The sequence below is a fragment of the Nannospalax galili genome, unplaced genomic scaffold, assembly GCF_000622305.1.
Source record: "Nannospalax galili isolate Female #2095 unplaced genomic scaffold, S.galili_v1.0 scaffold1592, whole genome shotgun sequence".
NCBI lineage: Eukaryota > Metazoa > Chordata > Mammalia > Rodentia > Spalacidae > Nannospalax > Nannospalax galili.
In genome coordinates this window covers 54,548-66,528 of record NW_008331804.1, presented here as the reverse complement: position 1 = coordinate 66,528, position 11,981 = coordinate 54,548, and the positions used below count along the sequence as shown (strand labels likewise).

At 39.2% G+C, this 11,981-nt stretch overlaps 1 pseudogene; it reads right to left on the bottom strand.

The window, feature by feature from the left end:
* Positions 1-1,193: 1,193 nt before the first annotated feature.
* The window catches only part of LOC108490501, a 20,211-nt pseudogene continuing 9,423 nt past the window's right edge, over positions 1,194-11,981 (bottom strand).

Sequence of the window (11,981 nt, the reverse complement as noted above, 5' to 3'; positions counted from 1 at the left end):
AACCAAAGATTAAAGTGATCAGTACGTTTCTTTAAGAGTTCAAGGGATTACTTCCCAGACATTAGGCCTAAGTCCCTATAAAATATTATTTAGACAATCATTTCCCATCGATGATTTTGTTTTTAATCAGAACATGCTTCACAGATGTACGAGTTCAAATCTTGGTCTGCAATACTGTAGTTCCCACCTGTAGCTAAAGGAGACAACCCACTATTGTTCTAAAATGATGGCTAAATTTGTCTCCCCTCCCATCTAGAAGCTTTTGCAAGGGAACTGACACTGATTCTAGCTATTTCAACAGCTATCAAAGTGCCTGAAAAGAAATCCTGAGTCCATCACTTTTGAGTCCAGCCTTGTCAGACAAGAGAAAATGAGGAGGATCCCAACAGAGGGATGATTTTGGAAGCTCTAGTCAAGAAATTCCAATGGATTCCAATATGAACATCTGAAATTTGCCCCATTCTGACCTTTTTCTGATTCTGTGTCTAGGACTTGTAAGGCTAACTACTCTTGCCTTTACTTCTCCTTCACATCTCCTAGGCACCAGTCGAGGACTTTCTTTTTCCCTACAGTCAAGAGTTATGCAGTTTGTGAGTCTTTTAGATAGACCCACTGAAGGGTACCCCATTTGTCTCACCCTGTGTCCCTGTTCAGCACGGAAGAAGCCAGAGTGGTCTGTGACCTGATTCCCCATCAGCAAGTTAAAAAAAATTAAAATGTGTATAAATGTATTCCCTGCATGCATGTAAGTGCACCTATGTTGTGCAATGCCCACAGAGGCCAGAAGAAGGTGTTGGAGTCCCTTAGAACTGGAGTTACAGATGCTTGTTAGCTACCATGTGTGTGCTGGGAATTGAATCACAGTCCTCTGCAACAGCAGCCAGTTCTCTTGTCCCCTGAGGCATCTCTCCAGCCCCATGTCCTATTTATTGCCACGAAATTTTATACTATTTTCCTGAATTATTAGTCTAAGTTATGGATAAAAAATGACTCAAAACAGTAAATTCATAAACCCTCTAAGAGAAGAATGTAATCTGAGTTGTTTTTATCCTGCTTTGAATACTAAGTAACATAAGCACAGGACATAAAACGTCTTTATTTTGTTAGATATAATTTTCAAATGCATAAAATGCATAGGGATGTAGGTCAGTGGTTGCGTGCTGGCCTTGAAGGCTCAAATCTCTTACTTTGACTCACAGTACTGTGGGAAAAAGGGCAAAGGAGATAAAAGAGTGAATAGGGTATTAATAATTCTGTTATTATACAATTTTACTGAAAAAATACCATAGTGATGGATAAGTGAGAGAAGCATATGGTTATTGGGAAATAGTAACCACTTGTAATGTGCCAATCTCTTCTCAATATCTTCTGTCTCTTTCTCACTCTGTCTCCCCCCTCTTCTCCCTCTGACAGATTGACAATCATTACCTCATTCAAATAATATTCATATGATTATAACATCAAGATGGAAGCAAATGATACCAAAAAACTAGATGCTAACAAAATTAGACTCATTGGTTCATCAAAGTCCAGTTTGGTGAACCAGAGTTTTATTGGGGTTACTTAAAGGAATATGAATGAGGGGTTACTTAAGGAGCAGAAATGATTCAAAAGAACCTGCATCACCAAAATTGCACCCCAGCACAGGTGACAGCTCATGAAAACATGAGACCTGGAGCTCACTACCTAACCTTAAGGCAAATGTCAACACGTTGGAGCGGGTTCTTTCCAGGTAGCTCAATTGGTTTAAGCCCTTTCAGGCAGTTCAGCTGTTGTTTCCTCCAGGCAGCTCTGCTTATCTGAGGGTGTCACTCCTCAATCTTTGGGATGGAGGGGCTTAGTGAACCTGCTCAAATTTAAGGACTCCTAATGCTACTGAGTTATTTATTTGTGAGCTTAAGGAACTTCTCTGATGGATGAATGCTCCACTTCCTCTCAGAACAGCCTATTGTTTACTCAGCTCCCCTCCAAGATGGAAGGTTTTATTTTTTTCTTGAATGAAATTGCTGCACAACAGTAGATTTAATTGAATTAAAATTCATTTATTAGTTGAAGTTCTAGATAAAAATGAATGAAAACTAAATTCTTAAACCCACTGAAAGAATATAATATGAATTGTTTTCTAAATGATCCTGCTTTGAACATATAAGCACAGGACATAGAAAGTCTTTATTTTGTGAGATATATTTTAAATATGCATAAAACTTATTTTCTAAAATTTATAAAATTACTTTCTAAAAGCATTGACATACTTGTTAATTACACTTACTAACTTCTGTACAACTTTTTAAATAAATTTCCATAATGATGGAAAGTAATACCTGTTCCAGGTAAGACAGCAGAACCGTCATGAATCCTAGATTTCAAGTATGGCACATGTGAGAGAGTCAGGAAATAACTTTTGCAATTCTAAACATAGAGTTCATCAAGGTAGATCATGATATATCATCTCATTGTGGCTATAACATGCTGATGTTTCTCAGAGGTGACTGTCTGCAGCAGGAAATCAAGGAGAGATGGAGTTAAGGGTTTTTCTCCTTGAGTTTTTCAGATGAGCAGGAGACAGAGAGGCCTCACCCTGACAGCGCCATAAAGTGAGAGGTGTTTACACTCCTTCAGACTCTGTAGGAAGCTTTGTTCATTTTCTTACATTCTTAATCATACTCTCATTGAGGTTTTGGGTGGGAGGGTGTTTCTCCCCTGAAATATTTATGCATTGTGATGCTTAAAAGATCTAAATAATCCCTGAAAGAACCCATTTTTTTTTCATGTTTCTTCCAAAGGTTTATCAGTATAGAATTCTAAGAATTAAATACAACTGAAATAAAAGAGTCAGGTGGATATGAAAAAAAATTGAAGATTTTTTTTTCTACAGCACTATGATTGATGATTTTTAGCTTCATATAATTTTATTTTACTTATTGACTTTAATTCTTATATGAATATTTTGAAGTCTGTGACTCACAAAAACTTCTATCTCTCAAATAGCCTTATTGCTTTATGCTCATAAGAGCAATGATCCAGTTCTATATCTCAAGAAGCCATTCCCAGTGATTTGGATACTGTGCCTCAGCCCTGTTTGGACCCCAGAACAAGCCTTTCAGTTTAGCACTGTTATTGTTACCATATAGTATATTGTGACCAAGTTCACAAAGCTTAAAAATTATTCATCTCGAGCCAACCATGGTGGTACACACCTATAATCCCCACACTCGAGGGGCAGCAGCAGGCAGATCTCTGTGATATTGAGCCAGCCTGGTCTACAATGGGAATTCAAGGCCTACTGGAATGATAGGGAGACTCTGTCCTAAAAAGACCTAGAGAAAAGTTATTAACCTTCATTTACTGAACGATGGGAAAAGATATCTTTCAGTTATCTGTACTTGCCTTCAGTATCTTTATTATTTTGCAAACAAGATAGCTAATGAAATCATTACTAACTGTTTATTTATATATTATGTCTGTGAATGTTTTGTTTGAACATACGTTAAGTGCACCCATGTGTGCAATGCCTGCAGAGGCATTAGTTCCCCTGAAACTGGTGGTATGGATCATCATTAACCACCGTGTGGTTGCTGAGAACCAAACCAGTGTCCTGTAGATGAGCAGCCAGTTTTCCTAAGCTGCTGAACTTTCTCTCTAGCCCCTCCTTGTTAAATTTTAATCTAATTATCACTGATGTGTATGCTAGATGACCTCTTATTTCCTTTGTTTGAAATACCAATAAACATACCTCTATGGACAGCTTAAAATATGGAGTGCAGACGATTTGTTCCTCTACATCTCAAAAATGGCCATTTGATAGTCATACTACAGGATAGTGGATCATAATTATGATTACAAACAGGGAAGGACTTTGAACTTTGCCAATCTGGTTCTCAAGAATATCCTGGAAAAATTCAGGGGACAGTACAGGTGTGAATATCTTCCAACACAAAAAATAAGAAATCTTTCTCTGCTGGGGAAAAGTCATCAACATTCTTACCCAGCTGTGAATCCTACAAACTGCACCAAGGACCAACGTGGCAAGAAATGGCCATGGGTGAAATAGTGGCCCAAATTTTATGGGATAATCAAGTACCTTCTGATTTAATTTAAGGGCCACACTATATTGGAAAACACATGTTTGGTATATAAATCTTTCTAAGAGCACATGGTTTGGGACCTTTTAGGGTCCAGGGGTAAACTTATTACTACTCATGCTATGTGGGTATATTACTAAGTTGCTCTTTAAATTTGTCTCTTTCTATCCATAGATTAGTGCAGCTCTCAGACCTCATCACAGAAAATTGTTTGTACAAAGGACAGTGGTTAATGAGGAAAATCACAGGTGGTCAGAGCTCAGAGAATGTGTCTGTGGAGTGCTCAGCCACCAATGGGACATCTTCAGCACACCCACTCCCTGAGGGTCAGGGACCATCATGGAAAAGGGAGTAGAAAGATTGTAAGAATGAGAGCTTGGGGAGAATTGGAGTGAAACAGACTCTTCTGGACATGACATGACCCCTGCACTCATGATCTCACTGTAGCTGTGTTTGCCTGAATAAGATCAAGCTAGTCTTCATTCCAACATGGAGTGGGAAGAGAATCATGAGCCCCCATCCCTAACTGAGGTGATAGATTCTGGGATGTTGAAGAGCCAATTATCTTTGGGTATGACTACTAGTAGATCCATCACCCCAGTGGATGGTCCCACACCCATGAGTGTATGGACAACACAAATTGAAGTCCATGGGTTACTAAGAAAAATAAGGACACAAAACTGGGGTGGGCTTAGAGGGAGGTGGGGTAGATCTTGACGGAGTTCCTTGAAGGAGTTAAGGATGACTGTAATCAAACTACATTGTGTGACATACTTAAAGTATTAATTTAGAATTTAAAAAATCAAATGAAATCATTCACAAAATACAAATGCTTATTATCCTAATTTGGTCATTTCTGATTGTATAATTGCATCAAAATATCACACTGTACTTAGCATATATGAAATATATAATTTCATTTTTAAAAACCTGTAATTAAGGTGAGCACTTCAAATAAAATTTGGAGTTTGCATTATCAGATTTTTCTTGAAAACTCTTACATATAAAATAGACTTCTCAGCATTCCTGGCTATATACCACCCTCCCCACTTCTGTTTCCACAATCTTTTGAGCCCCAGTATTCAGACTTACCTAGAACGATTCAAAGTGGCATTTAAATTTTATTGCATAGCCGCTCTACTACCCATGGTGTGAGAGAAACCCAGTGACTGAATTTATCTAAAGTGTTCATCTTTTTAATGAGGCAAAAACTATTGTCAGTGGTTACTAATCCCCCATTCCCCCAGGGAAAGCAATGGATTGCAGAAAAAGCACAATTGTCACGGGACTATGACTGCAGTCCTTCATGAAGAATGATTCACTCAGGATATTAGTGGTGTGCAGTGTGTTCCCCCCCCCCGACTCCTCACACCCCGCAGTCATGCTCCAGCTCTTCATGTAGTGTGTATCTGCCTCCTGACCAGAGACTCATCAGACAGTGGCCTGTGCCCTTGGCCTGCTGTCCTATTGCAATCCAAAGGAAACACTGACAAGTCTAAATTGTAGATAAAACTTTGAAATCATGAGTTTTGTGGGTGCCATGTATTTATACCTAATATCTGTGTCTTTTATCCATATAGTATTCATTACTGTGCTTCCTCTGAAGTTAGAAAGCCTACATTGTCATCTCAAATATCTTTCAAAATGAGAATGTATCTGAGGTAGCACACCGAATTCTCACTTTTTCTTATACAATGTACCCAGAGATTTGCACACAGGTACAACAGTTATAATTGCAATTACAAAATTTATCATTGAAATTTTCTTGCATAATATCATACAAAATATAAATGCATAATCAGAATAAGGGATCGCTAAGGCATAATGAATTCCAGCAATAGATTTAATTATAAAGTTAAATAGAAAATGTGAGCTAAATCCATAAATCGCTTAAATAATGTATCACAAGAATATAATTTTTAGCCAAATAGAAGAGTCTCTTCAACTACAAAAGCCCCATTCTAGTTCCCTGGCTTTCCCAGGTATTTCAAGTTTATAATACCATGCTAGGATCCACACAAGAAGGAGGACATGTCACATTTTTCCTTCTGGTTTGGATTATCTCACTTAGTATATTTTTTTCTGTTCCATCTGCTTTCCTGTAAAATCCATAATTTCATTATTCTTTACAGTTCCATGAAATTCCATTTAGTGTATGTATCACAATTTCATGATCCAATCATCAGTTGATGCACATCTAAGCTAAGTATATTCCCTAGTTCTGAATAGAGCAGCACTGATCATGGTTGGGCAGGTATTTCTGTAGAAGGATATAGAGCCTTTTGGGTTTATACACAAGAGTAGTGCAAGAGTTCCTCTAAGCTGGGAGTAGTGGTCTATACCTGTAACCCCTGTACACATGAGGCGGAGGCAGAACTGCCAGGAATTTAGGGCCAGTCTAGTCTACATAGTGAGTTCCAGGTCAGCTGGGGATACGGGAAGACCCTGTGTCAAAAAGACCCCCCAAAATCTTGAATTTGTTATTTCCAGTTTCATTGGTCCATCGCTTGGTCATAGGACCACACCTAGGAAGGCAGGCTCACCTTTAGCTATGGTAAAACCATGGGCAGAATACCTAGTAGGTTAATGAGATCGTGAACTTTTCTTGCTCAGAATCCCCACCTCCTAGAGCAGTTCTCATGGATCTGGGTGGCAGAAATGTAATGCTCCATAAACCTGTCTGCCTCAGGAAAAAGCATGATCTCTCTCTTTTTCTCCTTCATATCCCTTTTCCAAGCGTGGTTTTGCTAGTGCTTTGGGCTGTCTTAGCATCTTGTACTTCTTTAATTTTTCTCTGAAGCTTCCTTCTCCTCCCTGTGTGGCTGCTAGTGAGCCAGCTGTCTGACCTCCAGCAGGCTCTAAACTGCATGACTTTATGTTTTTTTTCCTTCTCCCCTCCATCTTTTTCCTCAAGGCAGCTGCCATGATTTCCAACTTGCCTGTCCTGATGATTTTTATTTAAGTTCTAATAAAATTGTTCTAAGGCTTCTGTTTGAGCCCATTCTTAAATTACTTTATGAAGGAGAGTAAGAACCCTGTAGGGGATGCTGTTTTTCCCTGTATCTCCAGCAACACTGGATAAGGCTCTCCTTTCCTCACATCTTCACTACCATGTGCTGTGTGTTGCCTGATGCTGGCCATTCTGACTGAGGCTAGATGGAGCCTTAAAGTCATTTTAATTTGTATTTCCTGATGGCTAAGTAGGTTGAACAATTTTTTGTGTTTACTAGACATTTGTTTCTTCTTTTAATAGTTCTCTGTTCAGTTCTACAGCCCATTTTGAAATTAGGTTGTTGGTTTTCTTTATATTTAGGTTAAAAAAATTCATTGCACAGTCTAGGCACTAATAGTCTACCAGACAGTTGGAAAAGATTTTCTCCCATTCTGTGGTCTGCCTCTTAACTGACAGTTTCTCTACAGTATAGTTGCACTTTCAGTGTGATAGGATCTTATTTGTCAGTTGGCCTTATTTCCCTCATTATCAGATATTATTTTGAGGTCCTTGATCCATTCAGACTTGAGTTTTGTGCAGAGTGAGGGATAAAGATTTAATTTAATTCTTCTACATGTTGTTATCTAGGTTTCCCCACCATGATTTGTTATCTATAATTTTTAACACTTCTTTAAAAACTTAGCGTTATGGTGCCAAGACCCCTTGAAGGACCACTCAGACTCCAGATGTTCCAAAGTGGCCACATTTATTTAGCTTGCCAGAGACTTCACTCTCTGAGCCAAGATTTTAGAGAATGCAGCAGACCTTAGAACTTTTAAAAGGTAAATCTATATCCTGACCAGGTGGTTGGTACAACCAGTCAGATGTTTGTTCCTAAGGCCATGCATAAGCAAACAGTTACAGAAGCCAGATAAACAAGTAGTTACAGATGCCAGATAAGCCTCAGCTGCCCTCTCCCAGGTTTCTATTGGTGTGTTTCTCTGTGGGAAGTTCTTCCTGGAATAGCCCCGAGGTCAGTTTTCCCTGGAACCACTGGTCAGAGCCAGGGCAGGGTCTGGGGTGGCTCATCAAGATGGGGGCTTTATACAAAATGGATGAGCTTTCATTTGGGTTTTGATTCCATTCAGTTTATATATTTATCTATTTTGTTGCCTATACCATGGTATTTTTATTATTATGGTTCTGTAGTATAACTTGAAATCAGGAATGGTGATCCCTCCCAGAGTATTTTTGTTGTTGTTCAAAATTGCTTTGATCTTTTGTACTTACGCATGAATTTTAAGAATTTTGATTGGTGTTGTATTGAATCTGTAGGTTGCTTTGGGTAGTGTGGCCATTTTCACAGTACTATTTTTTCTTAATATCTCTACATGCACTTGAGATATGTATATGTATTTGTCTTTTTGAGACAGGCTCTCCCTGTAGCCCCAGCTGTCCTGGAACTCACTATGTAGACCAGGCTGGCCTCAAACTCACAGAGATCCACTTGCCTCTGCCTCCTGAGTGCTGGGATTAAAGGCGTGTGCCACCATGCCCGGCTTATATTTTGTTTTTTAAATATTTTATTATTTTTATTTTATGTGTGTGGCTGGATTGCCTGAATGTATGTAAGTGTACCCATGTCATGTAATTTCCATGGAGGTCAGAATAGAGGGTCAGATCCCCTACAACTGTTGTTATGGATGGTTGTTAGCCACCATGTGGGTGCTGGGAAACAATTCTGGGTCCTCTGCAAGAACAGGCAGTACTCTTAATCTCTGAGCTAACTTTCCAATCCTCTTTTATTTTTCATAGTGTCTATTTTTACTTCAGTACCTCCAGCCCTAGCTAGCTACTGGCACTTTGAAACAGCTATACCTTGTAAGTCCATGTAAATTTGCAGTCACTCAGGGTCAAGCCTTAGAAAAGCACAGAATTCAGTCTGGACCCAGCTTCATCAACTACAAGTAAAATCTATATGCTGCTTGGGCAGGAGCCTGTAGATAATGGCTCTGTTGTGTCTTAATGCCTGCTCTTTCTGTACTGTGTCTGGAAGTCTGTTTTTCTCTAGGTGAAAGAGAATATCTTTTCCTCCTCAAGACTCCTTTGCTCCAGCTACTTGTCTGCTTTTGTTCCAGCTCCGTCATGTCTTGGGTGCCTCTGCTTTTCATTTTCTAGTTACTATGACACAGGTGAATCAAGGGAAAGAGGGTCCCACTATCATTTCTTTCCAAGATCTTTGAGATGTTATTTTCTGTGTTCCCTATTTCTCTACATTATAGATACTTAATCCAAGATTACAAGTGATAATTTATGATGTGGCTTTTCTACTCCAGGAAGACAGACTGATAGCCTTTAAAATGTGGAATTAACACTAAGCACCATAATTCTTGCCTCTTACATAGTTTGAAAAATGTAATTCAGACTGCCAGATTATATATGTATTTTAAGGACGAAGGGAACATCCAAGTGAAACCTTAAAGATTCAACCCACAAGGGAGTCAAGACCTTTCCTAACTTACATATAATCATTAGAATTTGACTACATTCCCTGATAATGATGGCCACTATTTAGTCCAGAAGTTTTATGGATGGTGGGTTATCCACAGCCAAGATAAGCTTAATCAGGCAAAATACAAAAAGTTCACTAAGGTTAGAGTATATTAGAGAGTCACATCTGTAAGGGTGAATAAATCTGAATGGACTCCACCTTATTTTACATTTTATTTATTATTTTTATTTTATGTGTATGTGTAATTCCTGCATATAAATAGGTGCACCCATGTCATGTAGTGCCCACAGAGGTCAGAGGAGGGTGTTGAATTCCCTAAACCTGGAGTTACAGACACTTGATAGCCTCCATGTGGGTGCTGGGAATGGAACCTGGGTCTTCTGCAAGGGCAGCCAGTGTTCTTAACCAATGAGCCATCCATCCAGCCCCAGACTCTACCTTCTTTACGGCCAGTAATGAACAGGGATGAGATAAAGGAGGTAGGGGAGTAGTTAAAATGTCAGATGTTTTCTTTCCTCATGGTGGCTCTGAAGGGGGAGAACAATAAGGGAAACTGCAAAGGATGCTCTGGAGGGCCCAGCAATGGAAATTTGGAAGGTGTTCCAATATATGTTCTTACCGTCTTACAGTAGGGTAACATGACACCCCTAACGTGTACCGATTTGACACAGAGCTCAAAGGAAAAGTGTCTGATGTTTTCTCTAGTCAAGCCTGTGCTAAAGTTAAACTGGAGGATAAAAGGTGGTCTCTAATGGGAAATACCAATTAGAATATTATATTGTCCTACAATTGGATTTCTTTATAGGAGGGAAGGTAATTGTTAAGTTTTCTAGATTGTCTGCTTCCAATTACAGACAAAAGCTGACTGTGCAATATAAGCTTCAGAATCTGGCCACCTCAGTTATAGACAGGGAGGATCTCAGTTTGGTACTGGTAAAGTCAGGTAGTTCTGCCAGCTTGATCCTGCTTACTGCCACACATGCCCCCATGGTCTCATAAAGTTTAAATAAATAAGAGGGTGACCCTTAAAATCAAGTGTTTTTTTCTCTTGTCAATCTATTTCCAATGCAAGACCCAGCAGTTGATAAGACACAACGGGACAAATCAATAAGGAGTATAAGGAGTACAGATGTCTTGAGACCAGCCGGCTGTCACTAAACTCAGAAGAAAATCTCCTGTCCAATGCAAACCACTGAGTTCTACAGAGAAACAAATGCCTTTAGTATATACATTATATTAATAAATTTTCGTGTTGTGACTGGGACTCCTCTGACCCTGTGATGACAAGCCATGGACCCGCCTCCTTCCCATGCTCTGCAAAGCCACACCCCTTCCCCCTTCCAACCAACTGGTTGACCATAACAGTTTGCAGGGGAGTGGCTGAGGGTATAAAAGCTGGGAAAAGCACCAGGCTGGTCTCTCTCCATTTTGTAAGGCTGTCCAGAAGCACAAGATTTATGTCTGGGTGTGGACTCTCGAACAGCCATGAATGGAGGTGTGCCTGCTTGTCTGTAAGTAAACCTGCACCCTGAGCTCAGTTAGCAAGTCCAATAAACTCGTTAAAATTCTTCAAACCAGGGTTTGGAGAATTTTTTCCTCAGGTTGTCACAAGGACCATGGGAGGAGGGGATTGGATGCCACATGCACCTCCCAGCAGTGAATTTGACTTAACACATGTTATATTTAGAAATTTAAAATATATTGAAGAAAGGATTTATAAATAGAAGAGCTATGATGTGATTCTACTCAGAAATACTGAAGAAACAGTTGTCTGATAAGAGTTCAAAGAATTCCTGATTCATCTCTTTCAAACTTTCAATAAGGTATTATTTCTCTAAACTACTGAATATTTTAGTGTTCCTATTTTACTGGAAGCAGTGATCTGTCTTTTGCTCAAATTATGCCTAGAATCTAGTTTATGGGGATTTAAAACAAAACAATTAAAAGCAGAAGTCTTCTTACTTCATATTTCTAGTATCTGAATACTGCTGTGTCTTAGTTTTTAATTTCCAGCTTTATTTTGCTAACTTTCTACTGTGGAAGAAGATCTGGTCTCAAACTACCCCCATCTCTTTTCCACCCACAGCCACAAACTTCACCTGCCTTAACAACCAAACAAATTGTGCCATGTGCCGTGCCTGCATTACCATGACTGTGCAAGTGTTCTGTTCGTAAATAAGATTATATTTCCATTGTTGTTCAAACTTTATTGTGGAGTTTGTACATGTCTTACAATTTAAAAACTCTGGTAGGGGTTCAACTCTCCCAACAAAGCAGACATAAATTGAGCCAGTGTTAAACTCATCGTTTACTTAGAACTGTTGCTGCTGAGACCTCCATCCTTCTGCTGCAGTCTTGTTCTACAGTCCAAAAGCATATTCACATTCCTGCATGTTCCCTTGGCCAAGCACTTGGGAATTACCTTTGTCTTGCTTCTTGTTCGATAGCATGTCTG